At 39.6% G+C, this 13,159-nt stretch overlaps 1 protein-coding gene across 16 annotated transcripts in view; it reads left to right on the top strand.

Annotated features, from left to right (window-relative positions):
• Positions 1-13,159, top strand: part of PKP4 (plakophilin 4) — a 252,499-nt gene that overhangs the window by 124,088 nt on the left and 115,252 nt on the right. The window lies entirely within an intron of this gene.

The following is a 13,159-nucleotide window of genomic DNA, read 5'->3' as shown; positions in this document are numbered from 1 at the left end:
CAAGAATTTAGAGTTCCATTTCCAGCGCTCCACTTCCTAATTATGTGACCTTGAGCAAGTCATTTATTTATTTTGCCTCTCCCAGGCTATGATTGCTCAACTCAATAGTGGCCTGCACTTTTGTAAGGATTAGAGAAAAAAATATGTAGAGTGCCTGACCCACAGTTGGCCTTCATTCGGTGGTACCTAGTATTACCACTAGTGTTAGGACTTAACAAAAAATAAGAAAGTAAGACATTTGATATCAAGTTATGTCTGCTCCAAACATAAGCAGATGTGTCACTTCGTGAGTATATATCATGTGCAAGAGAAAAAGAATTCTAAATATGGTAATTTAAAGATTCTTTCAGGCAAGTAAATTAGTGTGAACAATAAAAATAATGTAATGAAGTCTGACACCTTTTTCTAAGAACTTTTTTCTTTTTCTTTGTTTTCTACTGAGAGCCATACAGACCTAACACAAGTAAAAAGTAACCTTATTTGTCCACTTTTTTTTTTTTAACATCTTTATTGGAGTATAATTGCTTTACAATGGTGTGTTAGTTTCTGCTTTATAACAAAGTGAATCAGTTATACATATACATATGTTCCCATATCTCTTCCCTCTTGCGTCTCCCTCCCTCCCTCCCACCCTCCCTATCCCATCCCTCTAGGTGGTCACAAAGCACCGTAACTTGTCCACTTTTTTAGCTAAGTAAGGAAAATACAGCTATTGGGAACAACAAATTTTAAAATTAAAACAAATTTTAATTGCTTTTCTGTTTAGCTCACCTGTAGAAGAGCTGGATGTTAGGGGAGAAAGCAGGAGAGTCAGAGAAAAACAGAGGACACTGAGTATGGAAACACTTGTGGACCTGAAAATAAGGATGGTCATGAGTCTAGATGCAGACACATTGACGTGCCCCAGTTCTGTCCTAAGGCTTTAATGTTTCCTGTAGGTTAGAGATGTCCTGTGGTTATCAATAATACATTGATTTTTCTTAACCTTATTTCTCAAGAACCCCAGGACAATTTCTGGAGGTTTAGAAACAAATGATGTTAGTGAGGCCGTACAGGTAAAATGTAAAAATCGAAAAGTTAAAAAGGAAAAACAATTGAATACCACTTATACCTCTTGGGCTGGGTAACAAGACTTCTCAGGGAACCATTTAACTGACTAAGGGCACAGCTCATAAATGTATATTCTTATTCTAGTTACCTCCTCGCTTCCCCACACTTTAGTCTTAAAATATCTGCGAAGCAGAAAGAACAGCTGTAGAAGTAAGCTTAGTAATTTAAAAAGTATAATCGTAAGACAAGCGCTACCTGCACTAGACAGTATTTGTTTTCTTTCCCCATTACACTTCATTAACCAAACCTTAAATTAATCATTTTGAAAATTAGCCTCTTATTCCCTAGCGCTATTTATTAGACCTACTGAAGAAAGGAAGATTCAATTTTGCCTTGTTTTTGTTTCTCTTATCCTTTTCATATTCTTTGTTGTGTTTGCAACAACTAGTCCACAGAGAGGAAGTGGGAGGTTGGTCATTTATTCCTCTCACTTTTCCATTTCAGCAAATAATGATTTATATGCGTTATTGTCATCTGCACAGTCAATTAGCTCTCAAATAAACATCTAACATTAGGTGGTATGTATCGCTGGTCTTACTAATTTTGAAATATTTAGGTACTGGAAAACCAGATAAATTATTAATGTTAAGTCATTATTATTTTTCATAATTTCTTAATGAATTTTTTAAAAATGTCTAATCGGGCTGCCCTGGTGGTGCAGTGGTTGAGAGTCCGCCTGCCGATGCAGGGGACATGGGTTCGTGCCCCGGTCCGGGAAGATCCCACGTGCCGCGGAGCGGCTGGGCCCGTGAGCCATGGCCGCTGGGCCTGCGCGTCCAGAGCCTGTGCTCCGCAACGGGAGAGGCCACAACACTGAGAGGCCCGCGTATCGCAAAAAAAAAAAAAAAAAAGACTAATCAGATATTCAAGACATTACATTTTAAGGGAAATCTCCTTTGTGTTTTTGACGTTAATTCTACCAAATACCTACCTTGTTGGAAAATGACAGCAGGAGTTGTCGCTGACAACTGACACTGACACTGATACCAGGCATCCATTTTTCATGTTGTAGCTCTTTTATTGAATATTTGTTTGACTACTAGTAAGCATAAATTAGTAAAACCTCAACTAACAGAAGACTTATCTAGCATTTATATTTACACACACATATATTCATACACACACACATTCTACTTTTAGGAGAGAAGGTAAATGGAAATAAAAGAAGGCATTTCTAGTTAAATAATTTAAAGTGTCTTTGGACTGGTGGACAGGTTTTCAAAAATGTCATGCCAAGGCTGGGAAACTCCTGATTTTCTGAGAGGCAGGGTATGACGCCTGAGAGATCAGGGAATTGGCAGATGGAAACAGGTGTAATAAGCAAGTGAGGGGAGGGGAAGCAGTGGCATGGAGTAAGTCATAGGAACAGCATTAAGCTACTGTGCCACTGAAATGATGCATGTTATTTTTTTAAAAAAAAGAACCTATTGGGCTTCCCTGGTGGCGCAGTGGTTGAGAGTCCGCCTGCCGATGCAGGGGACACGGGTTCGTGCCCCGGTCCGGGAAGATTCCACACGGAGCCATGGCCGCTGAGCCTGCACGTCCAGAGCCTGTGCTCCGCAACGGGAGAGGCCACAACAGTGAGAGGCCCGCGTACTGCAGGAAAAAAGAACCTATTTGCCCGTGTCACCATGAATAATATGAAATCCCTGATAGAGCTGATTTATTTTTTATTACTTTTTTAAATTTATTTATTTATTTTTGGTTGCATTGGGTCTTCGTTGCTGCGTGCGGGCTTTCTCTGGTTGTGGCGAGCGGAGGGCTACTCTTCGTTGCAGTGCGCAGGCTTCTCATTGTGGTGGCTTCTCTTGTTGCGGAGCACGGGCAGAGCTGATTTATTGAAAGAGCAGTCAACAAAATTTCGGGAAACACAGGTTCTAGTTACAGCTCTGCCTTCATATCTCTCTGTGACTTTAAAGGTAGAAAATCCTTTTGTACCACTGATTTTTCTAATTTCCCTTACCTACGTTGTAAGCGTGTGATTATTATTACATTTGAAATGCTTTAAGAGCCTCATAAAGGACCAACCATAATATATTATGCCTGTCATTATATAAAATTACTTAGGAATCAATCAATTTAAAAATTTATGTGATCGATTATAACATACTAAATAAAGTGTACTGTGTAAAATTCACCCAGAATGAATTAGCAGGATTTTCTTGTCTTGGTCTTGTAAGAAGCTAGATGGATGAAATACAGATTTCACTGTTCTTTAAGGAGAATTCAGTTTAGTAAATGGAGCACAGGTAATGGCTAAGTGCTTTACCCAAGGGCTGGATAAAGGACTCTAGGCACGCGCGAGGGTGATATTTCAGGTGGATGGAGCAAGGTGAGAAAAAGCTCTGAGTGGTAAGTATAGGAAATTATGAATAGTTCTGCCCAGGTGCGTGAAGGGGAGTGGCAGGAGACTGAAAAAAAGGTATTTGGGGCAGACTGCCGAGGGTCTTAAAATAAGGCTGTGGTAACCGTACTACGGGTTGGGTGTGAAGGGCATGGTGTGCAGTGGTTAACACCATGGGGTTAGGAGTCAGACTGATGTGATTCAAATCTTGGTTTTGAATGACTTCAGTCAAGTCAGCCCTCTGTGAATGAGGGTAACCTTCATTCACTACCTTGCAGTCTGACTAAGAAGTTAACGACGTAATGCATGTTAAAGCTTAGCAGAGAGCCTGGAGTCCAGGAAACACTCAGGAGAGGATAGAGATTATTGATGAGTAGTAGTATGCCCTCAACAGATTTATCTGGGAGAAATGTGAAAAGCAGAGTCAAGGCCCCTCGCCACCATGGTGGGGAGACGACTTAGTGCAGGGTTATTACAATAGTCTAAAGTTAATGTGAGTCCGAACTAGGGTAGTAGCGGTGGGAATGGCAAGGAAGGGAATGGATTCAATAGTGGTAGAGAAGTTGAGTGACAGGATTTGGGAAACCATTTAACGTGTGAGAAATGGGGAATAAGAGAAAGGGGAAAATGATGCAAAGATGAAAACACTTGCATTTTGAGTCTGAGTAAAAGGGGAATGGTGGTTCCATTTGGTTAGTGATTCTGGAACTTTTGTGTGCATGAGAGTCTCCTGGAGGTCCTGTTCAAGTACCAGTGGCTGGACCTGACCCCTTCTGGTTCAAAGAAGTTTCCAGGTGATACTGATGCTGCTGGTTCAGGGCCCGTACTTCGAGGACCACTGCAGTGGAGAAATAGAAAACACAGGAGGCAGGGGGTGGTATGGCTAGATGTGAGCCATGGCTCATCCTTCAAGTAGAGATGCTTAGTTCACCACCATTGAAAACATCAGTTTGAATCTGATTAGAGATAGTGGATTTGGACATCACCGATGTACACAGGCCCATGCAATGGTCAGAGATTGCCAGGTAAGAGATTAAAGAGCCAGTGAGCTACTGGTGGGTAGACAAGTTTTTATAAAGCCATCGGTGATGCTGTAGGAAAGGCTTGAGCTTTTACCCGTTTGGCTCAGCCTTCTCTGTATGTGGCTCTAAGCAAAGCTTTCATTAGTGTGTTTTAATGTAAACCTCTCTTCATTTCGATTTCCTAATAAAGGAGCTTTGGTGACAGTTACAGATAAGAGCCTGAGGTTTAGAATATAGATTGAGAGCATCTGGTAAGCTTTGCCATTCTCTCTGCTTCATTAAAACTGAAGGATAGATATCAAAGCTAAAACCTGGTATAATCCTGTGTGGTTTGATAGTAGGATAAAACAATAAAGATCTAAATGTTGATCATCTCCTATTTGAATGTCAACTAGTATAACAAAAAATCAGATTGGTGGTTGTATCTCATGTTTTTCTGTTATCTTAAAGAAGATCTAAATGTAAAAAGCTGTGGGCATAGATTAGAGCAACTAATCCAGCAGTAGCGTCCTAACGATCATTCCCTCCCTGTCTTCAGAGTGGTGTGAGGTCAGGAGTTTCCATTTGAAGGTTAACCCTTTGTGGTGACCAGCCCTTTGTAAATATTCAGCCTTGACCAAAGTAATTAAAATTTTGTTTTCCAACATGTAAGGTATATTTTTAATGTAGAATACAGGATAGTACCCCTTAGTTCAACCATCCCAAAATACAATAAAAATGAGCTGAATTCTTATTTTATTTATTTATTTATTTTGGCTTGTGGGATCTTAGTTCCCCAACAGGGGATTGAACCCACGCCCTCAGCAGTGAGAGCTCAGAGTCCTAACCACTGGACCACCAGGGGAATTCCCTGAGCTGAATTTTTACTGTTGACTAAGTTGTGTTCTGCAAGACAATATTGTTTCTTGAGATGTTAATAGTTGTTACTTGAAAAGAAAAGGTGTGGTTAGTTTCAATAAATCAAAGAATGGCCAGGTTATACAAAGGTAAGCTGATATCCTACTGGTGGACGTCTGAAAACTTTTAATGTGCTAGTGTCACTGTGAACCTCCAAGCTTTGGAATCTTCTGGGCAACATTTTTCAAACCTGCTTGAAGGTTTAAACCCCTATGGGACAGTGGGACACTGGTATCTGAGAACAGTTTGATTGAGAAAGGTAATATTTCTTCTTAACAAAAGGATCTGGTCAGTACAGAGGGGTTAAACATCATATACTTAGCATTTTTATAATTAATTTTATATGGTTTTTAGTGACTACCAAGTAGACTTAATAAAGACTTGTCAATTATTAGGTAAACTGTGATAGAAGGTCAGGACATTTGATCACCTCTGCACTAGTGGATGGTTATTAAGGTTGAGAGTTCAGGGACCCTTTCAAAATATGACTGCTTTGGTTTTGGTATCAGCCTAGATTTGGGAATGGAATCTGGGATGCTTTGAGGATTTCTTACTAGCTCTTAAATATTCATTTTTAAAGTAGTTCTCTAGGCCTGACTCAAGAGCATCAAATATATGATCATGACCGTAATTTACTCATCTTTTTAACATGCAAAATAGAAAAAAATGCTATAGTATATCCTGATATAGGACATATACTGTGAAGTTCTCTGCACCTTAAAAATCTAACATTATTATTCAGTGATGATTGATCTTTTAGTGATATAAAACTCTTTCACCATACTAAATTAGAAAGGTAAATTATTTATTATTGGAAGATTTTTAAGCAACAGTGATTGAAGTAAAAATTATTTCTTACTTAAGCACTGATTGTGTCAAATAATGACCTTGTCAGTTTACTTCTTTCAGTCTAACCAGTACTCAGTACTTTCCTGCTGAGATGTATAGACATGGAAAGGTATGTTGACGCCTGGTGTGTTGTACATGTACTGTGATGTGAATGGGTTTTTAATACACAGATGAACATCTTTAAAAATTACGTATTTTAAGTTATATTAAGAAAATTATATAGAAGCATTAGAAACCAGGATTTCAATGATTTAATGCTAGAATGATACTGTCTTGTCTTAAAAAGGAGTCAATTTAAAGAGAAATATTTACTAAAAGGTAGTATAGGTCAAATGGGAAGGAAACAGAGATTGAGGAGTCCTGAGTCCTGAGAAGATGTTTTCTGATGAGAAGATTTAAGCGTTAAACTGAGAGGAAACACTGACGATTCGGGAAAGAGAAGCAAGATCCTGGAAGAGGCAAGAGGGCATGGGGAGTCTGGCCTTAGACAGGAAGGGGACACTCCTCTACCAAGCCTGGAAGAGGACTGAGGATTAACATAAATGTGGGACAGGAAGTTGAGGGTGTCATCGCTAATGGCCTGTTAGGAATGCCTACTGCTCTTTCTTAATTGTCATCGTCATAGTGGTAGTCACTATTGTAGCCACTCCTGAATTAGTGAATCAGTTAGAACAACCTGAAGTAAATAGATGCTAGTGATTCAAGTGGGCAACTGTAGTTGGATGGCATGACCCCCAGTGAGCTTTTGCACAAGTTTGGAAGAATTGTTTCTAGCATCTAAGTAAAGAGGGAACACAGCATACTAATGTAAGAATGTAAGTGGACGAGACTTCCCGGGCGGTCCAGTGGTAAAGAATCCACCTTCCAATGCAGGGAACGTGAGTTTGATCCCTGGTCAGTAAATTAAGGTCCCACATGCCACAGGGCAGCTAAGCCCACGTGCCACACCTACTGAGCTCACACGCCTCAACTAGAGAGCCCGCGTGCCGCAAACTACAGAGCCCACGCGCTCTGGAGCCTGCGCGCTACAACTACAGAACCCACATGCCCTGGAGCCATGTGCCACAACTAGAGAAGAGAAAACCTGCACACCACAACTGGAGAGAAGTCTGGGCACCGCAACAAAGAGACCGTGCCTCAATGAAAGATCCCGCATGCCCCAACGAAGATCCCTCATGCTGCAACTAAGACCCAATGCAGCCCAAAAAATAAATAAATAAATCTTTTTTTAAAAAAGAATGTAAGTGGGAATATAATTACAGATTCTACTGACAGGAGGACAGTGAGGAATATTATATACAACTTCATGCTAATAAGTAGAGGTAGTGAGGAACCAGGGGAAGGCCAGGTTCCTTCTCTGGAGCACCTCATCTGTGATGTGTGAAGAATGCATAGTCTTCACCAGACAGAGATCAGAAGAAGCAGTATTTTCAGGAAAGAACTACATTTCAATTAAAGTCTGTAGGTGGAGAGTCTTCTTAGTAACCCTGAGATGGAGAATATTCTAAGTAAAAGATGAAGAGTTTATAAACAGAATTTGCAAACTGGAACGAGGCTTCCATAGGGCACAGTTGGAAAGGGTCAGGAGATATGTCACTACTGGCCATCAGTGAGGATTTAATGAAGGTGAGAGGGGCTAGGAGGCCACAAGAGGGTGAAGTATGCCCTGTTTTTAGTGCCAGCACCAGACTCCTTGAAGCTGAGGTCTGGGATGGAGCGCTTCCTGCTTATTGAAGGAGATGGGAGTGGAAGGACCTAATGCTGGAAGCTTCCTGGGCTTCTGGAAGCCAGTGGCAGGAGACATGACTAGGTATGCAGTATTATTTCTGTTTAAAAAAAACACTGAATCACCAGTTTAAGGTCGCATTTAGGACTGAGGTACCTGGAGTTTAGGTAGAGGTTTCACTCTAAATGAACAGCAGGAACAGGTGGGTATGAAGAAGACCCAACTAGAAGTCTCAGAAATGGAAAACGTTGTCATTGGAAAAAAGTGAATAATAGATGAGATAAACCCTTCACAAGGCAAACAGAGAAATAGTGAATTGAAAGAAATACTGAGAAATTCTCAGAGAAGTTAAGAGAAAATATGAAAAAGCTGTGGAGACTCCCATTTCTGGCATATTCAATACCCTAACCGGTCTCCCCACTGAAAGAAACTAAATACGTATACTGAATAAAGTATTTAAATTGTCTTTTTTAAAAGCAAGGCTGAGCTGCCAAGGAAGTAAAGTACTCACAGAAACAAAAACCAAAACGAAAGTGAGACTCCTAAGCTAAGTAAGCGGTAAACCTGGCTTCCACCTTGAAAGTATGTGTCAAACCTAGGTGATCTTGAGCATACCATTAGATGTCAAATGCCATGTGCCCTTTGAGGGCTGCCCAAGATGGGGAGTCTAATGGGATATCCCTTGCCCAAACATAAAACTTTACGGAGCTACAGCATTAGTACAAGGGTGTTGAGAAACCTGTCCCCCAGAAGAGGACAAGCTTGGGTGCTGGTAGTAGGGAGAAAGTATCCCCCTGAGAGTTTATGATACCTGTGAGAGAGGGTACCTAAATGGCCAATAAGCATATGAAAAGATGTTGGTTAGCAAGGAAATACAAAATAAAATAAATGCAAGGTAGCATCCCATGCCTATCAGATTACAAAGAAAGAAAGGAAGGGAGGGAGGGAGAGAAGGAAGGAAAGAGGGAGGGAGGGAGGGAGGGAAGGAGGGGAGGGAGGGAGGGAGGAAGGAAGGAGGGAAGGAAGGAAGGAAGGAAATTTAAGCCCCAAAATGCATATCGGTATCAGTGAAAATGTACAGAAACTGGAGCTCTCATACACTGCTGACTGGAATGTAAATTGGTACAACTACTTTGGAAGGTAATTTGATAATCGTTATCAAGTAAACTTGAAGATATGCGTAGCCTTCAACCCAACGATTCCATGTCTGTGTCTCTACTGGAGAGGTCTGGCACATGTGCACAGGATGATTTATACAGTGACGCTTATTTTGCAGTACGCTTATAATTGCACAAAATTGGAAGCACCCCAAGGGTTCATCATTATAAGAACATATAAATATATTGTGCTGTAGTTGTACAATAGAATACTGTTGAGCAATGGAAATAAATGAACTAGATCTATGTGTACTGATACTGATAAATCTCAAAATCATATTATAATAAAACCAATCTGCAGAGCACTGGGTGTATTATACCATTGATATAAAGTGTATGAATGTGCAAAACAATACTATATATTATCTATGGATCTGTATATATGGAGTAGTAAGAATATAAAATATTCATGTGAATATTAAACACCAAATTCAAGATAATGGTTTCTTCTGGAGAGGGAAGAAGAGAGGGAAATAAGATCCAGGAAGAAGAAACCAGGGGATTCCATTGTATCTGTAATATTTTATTTCTCAAAAAACCTGAAGCAAATGTAGCAAAACAGTAGGATTTGCTAGAGCTGGATCAGCTTTGCCAAAGCTCATTGTATTATTGTTTATACTTTTTCAGTACATTTAAAGCATCTCACAGTATTGAAAAATTAGGAGTGAGAGAACACTTCTATCATTATATAAAAGGAATCCAAAAACAATACTGTCCCAGGTTGGGTTCTCACTGGAGTGGAGTTTTGCATGCAGAATGTTTATTATAGATCAGCACTTGTGGAGGTGAGGGCAAGGAAAAGCAGGCTTGGGCAGGGGAGAGGTCCAAATACCATGCCAAGCAGTCAAGCCCATGGAAAGCTCTGAAGCAAATCTGGACCCAGCTTTTATATTCTCACCTCAATCAGTGGCTGCATGCAACCTGCCCAGAAGGGTACAACTTCCTTGGTCAAGGAGATTCTCTGCATCTGAGGGCCCCCTGAAGGCACTGACCACTGGAGTATTGAGTCCTTCCTTGGGCCTCCTCGGGCCATGCGTTTCTGTCTACCATACAAGATCATGCAAGTGAATCTTTGTTTCCTTCTATTCCCTTGACTCTCAGAGAATATTTATCAATATACTTACTGAGAGAGATGAGGTAAATATAAACAAAAGCTTCCAAACACATGTGAACTGACTCCACTTTTATAGCATGTTAGTAGGCTTGGCTTTCTTTCTAAGCTTGAATATGGTCTTGTTTGACAGAATTTAAGAGGAAATTGTCATGTACTAATCATTGGCAAATGCTTTTAACATTATTTCCTTGCTCTTCTCAAAGGACCCCCCTGTAATTTAGATGCCCAGTTTGGGATGCTGCAGTAAGGATCAGCCTTCACACACTATGTTTAGAGGATAAAATATTAAAATTTAAAATTTATGGATGGTATCACTGCATAATCATCTCAATGAGTGTTATTTTGGAAATCATTAGATGTGTTTTTATATGACTATGTAATACCGTCTTCCTTGTCAGTCAGTCTAAGAAGCCAGTAGAGACAGAATTGTCAAATATTTATATCCTACTCATTCATCTTGGTGCCAGTCACATGTGGGAGTTTTATTTGTATTCTGTAGAAGTAGTATTAATAATTTTATTAAAAAGCATATATATTTTTTACTTGTAAATATCCACAGGTATTAGATAACCTTTATAGATTCCATGCTTTACAGCTTCCTGAGAGTCTGCTTTGGGGGCTTTAATGATGTCATACTTGTGAGAAGTGTGGGCAAATAATGGATAAAATGGTTTTGATAAAAGTAGCCAGTGATGTTCAGTATTATGGGCTCCACAGCCAGGAGGGATACAGTGTAGACTTTACTCAGTTCATATGAGTGTTAAAGGAATTACCCAACTTCTAAAAAAATGTAGCTGCATCTTGGGTACAGAGGCTCTTCTAGCAACTTGACAACTGTAAATGGTTTCTAGCAGTATGTCAGTCAGAGTTTCTAGTTGCAAGAAAAAGAGACTGACATGGCTAATTATGCAGGGGGAAAAAAGTGCTTATTAGGTGGTTATTAGTGAATTCCCACATTTGTTGCCAGGACTAGAGAACAAACCTTGAGACTAAACTCCCAGGAACAGTGTCCAAATCAAGTAAACACTGCCACTGCCGCCAAGTATAAACATAGTTTGTGTGGAGGTCATTTCCATGTTAGAAACTTGACCTTGAGTCCTACTGCAGGGAGTACAGCAAGAAGGTGAAAGAAAGAGAGAAAACGAGCTTCATATTTTCTGATGTCACTGTCTTGGTTTCAGCATCCAAGTCACAGTCTGGCATCTTCTCGGCAGAGCCAAAGTCATCTGTCTCAGCTTCTAAGGGAAGGAATTATGGGTCATTAAGTTCCAACCTGTGCCTTCAAGCAGGAAATTTCCCAACCATTTCCTTGAAAGGATGCTCAAAAGGCCATAGGCAGCTACAAATATGATTTTAAAAATCCACTAAAATGTTTTTTTTCTATGAATGGAAATTTTTTTAATGTTCTCATTTGAAACATGCCTCAATCCTACCCTGGTAACTTTTGGCTATCGCAAAATGAAGAAAACCCTCCAGCCCTCAATCCCTAGTAGCCACTGAACGGAGAACACAAAAGTTATGTGATGGCTTGGGGAATATTTTGAGATGCACAGATGGTCCTTTCCTGGCCCAGCTTGATCCAAGCAGCCAGTCTTCCAGGAAAAGATGTGTATAATAAGACAACTGAGTAAAATAATAGAAAGAATGGAAGCGTATCACAGAAACTATGATGCTGTTTAAGGACAAAGAAAGACTAAGTGTGAAGTAAACATAATACTATTTGTCCTTAAAATCAATGATCTTAGCCTGGTACTGAATGTTGTGCAATTATTATCTATCTGGTCTTTTGTTGCCGAACATTTATCAAAAGGCTGTGGTCTAGGAAGTGTTAAGCAGATGTAGGCAGTGTCCTACTTACCCATTATGATCCTATTGTACGGCATTATTGGGCCAACTACTACTCATTCAGGCACTGCCCTGTACGCCCACACCAACTGGGCTCATTAGAAAAGGACTCTCAATATCAGGAAGCAATAAGGAGTTCACGGACTGTTTCTTAAGAATTATTCTAGGAATAGTTTGTAGAATTTGCACGGCCAATGCTGTCAAGTAACTGCACATTTGCCTGACTCCGCAGGGAGTTAATACACTTTTCAATTAAATTGTTTTGTATTTTTGTTTGCATGACAAATACACATTGTCATAAATAATATTATGTTGTCAGTAATATTATTATTATAAACAAAACTAAGGTAGTTTTATTTCTGATTAGCTCCTAGACTTAGGGTTCATCTGTCTGGTATTTTGAACCAGGAGTCAGTGTCCAATTAAACCACTTACAGTTCAGCATTTGCTTTGAGTAGACTTGTAAGGAGTTAATATGGCACAAGGGAGCTTGAGGTGTTACTGGAGATGTTATTTGTGGCTTAAAGCCTTTAGAGTATACTTGATTTGATTTATAGATATTTTATGGCATGGCCTGCTTTCTATTTATTAAAATCCTGTCAAGATAACAATGAGATAAGTACAAATAATGTTAAAACATTTCTCCTAGAATAGAATACTGGCCTTCATGATGCATCACAGAATGTAGAATATAGTTTCTTGAGACAATCTTTCCAGCTTTTTAATACAATTTTAAATTCTGTATTATGGCTCAGACTTTTTCATTATTTTTTCTCTTGTCCCTTCATGAAGTGACACATGAATGCATTTGTGACAATAGGAAAAAATGTGTATTATAGATAAATATAGCAAGACTTTTTTGTGGGGTTGTAATGATTTTTTTTCTTAACAGTGGAAAGGCTTTGTATCAAATATGGTCAAGTGATTCTCATTACAGGAATTTACTTTTTTTTTTTAATGCTGTGCTAACTAACATACAGTATGAGGGATGGAAGAATTGGCTGTTGAGGCCTATATTGGTTGGTGTGCCTCTAATGTAGGCACATCGAGTGAGGACTCTGCAAACCTTACTTTAATACATCACTGGAGCAAAAG

The sequence above is a fragment of the Monodon monoceros genome, unplaced genomic scaffold (genome assembly GCF_005190385.1).
Source record: "Monodon monoceros isolate NGI ecotype Baffin Bay Population unplaced genomic scaffold, NGI_Narwhal_1 Super_Scaffold_16, whole genome shotgun sequence".
Taxonomy (NCBI): domain Eukaryota; kingdom Metazoa; phylum Chordata; class Mammalia; order Artiodactyla; family Monodontidae; genus Monodon; species Monodon monoceros.
This window is presented reverse-complemented; position numbering and strand designations above follow the sequence as displayed.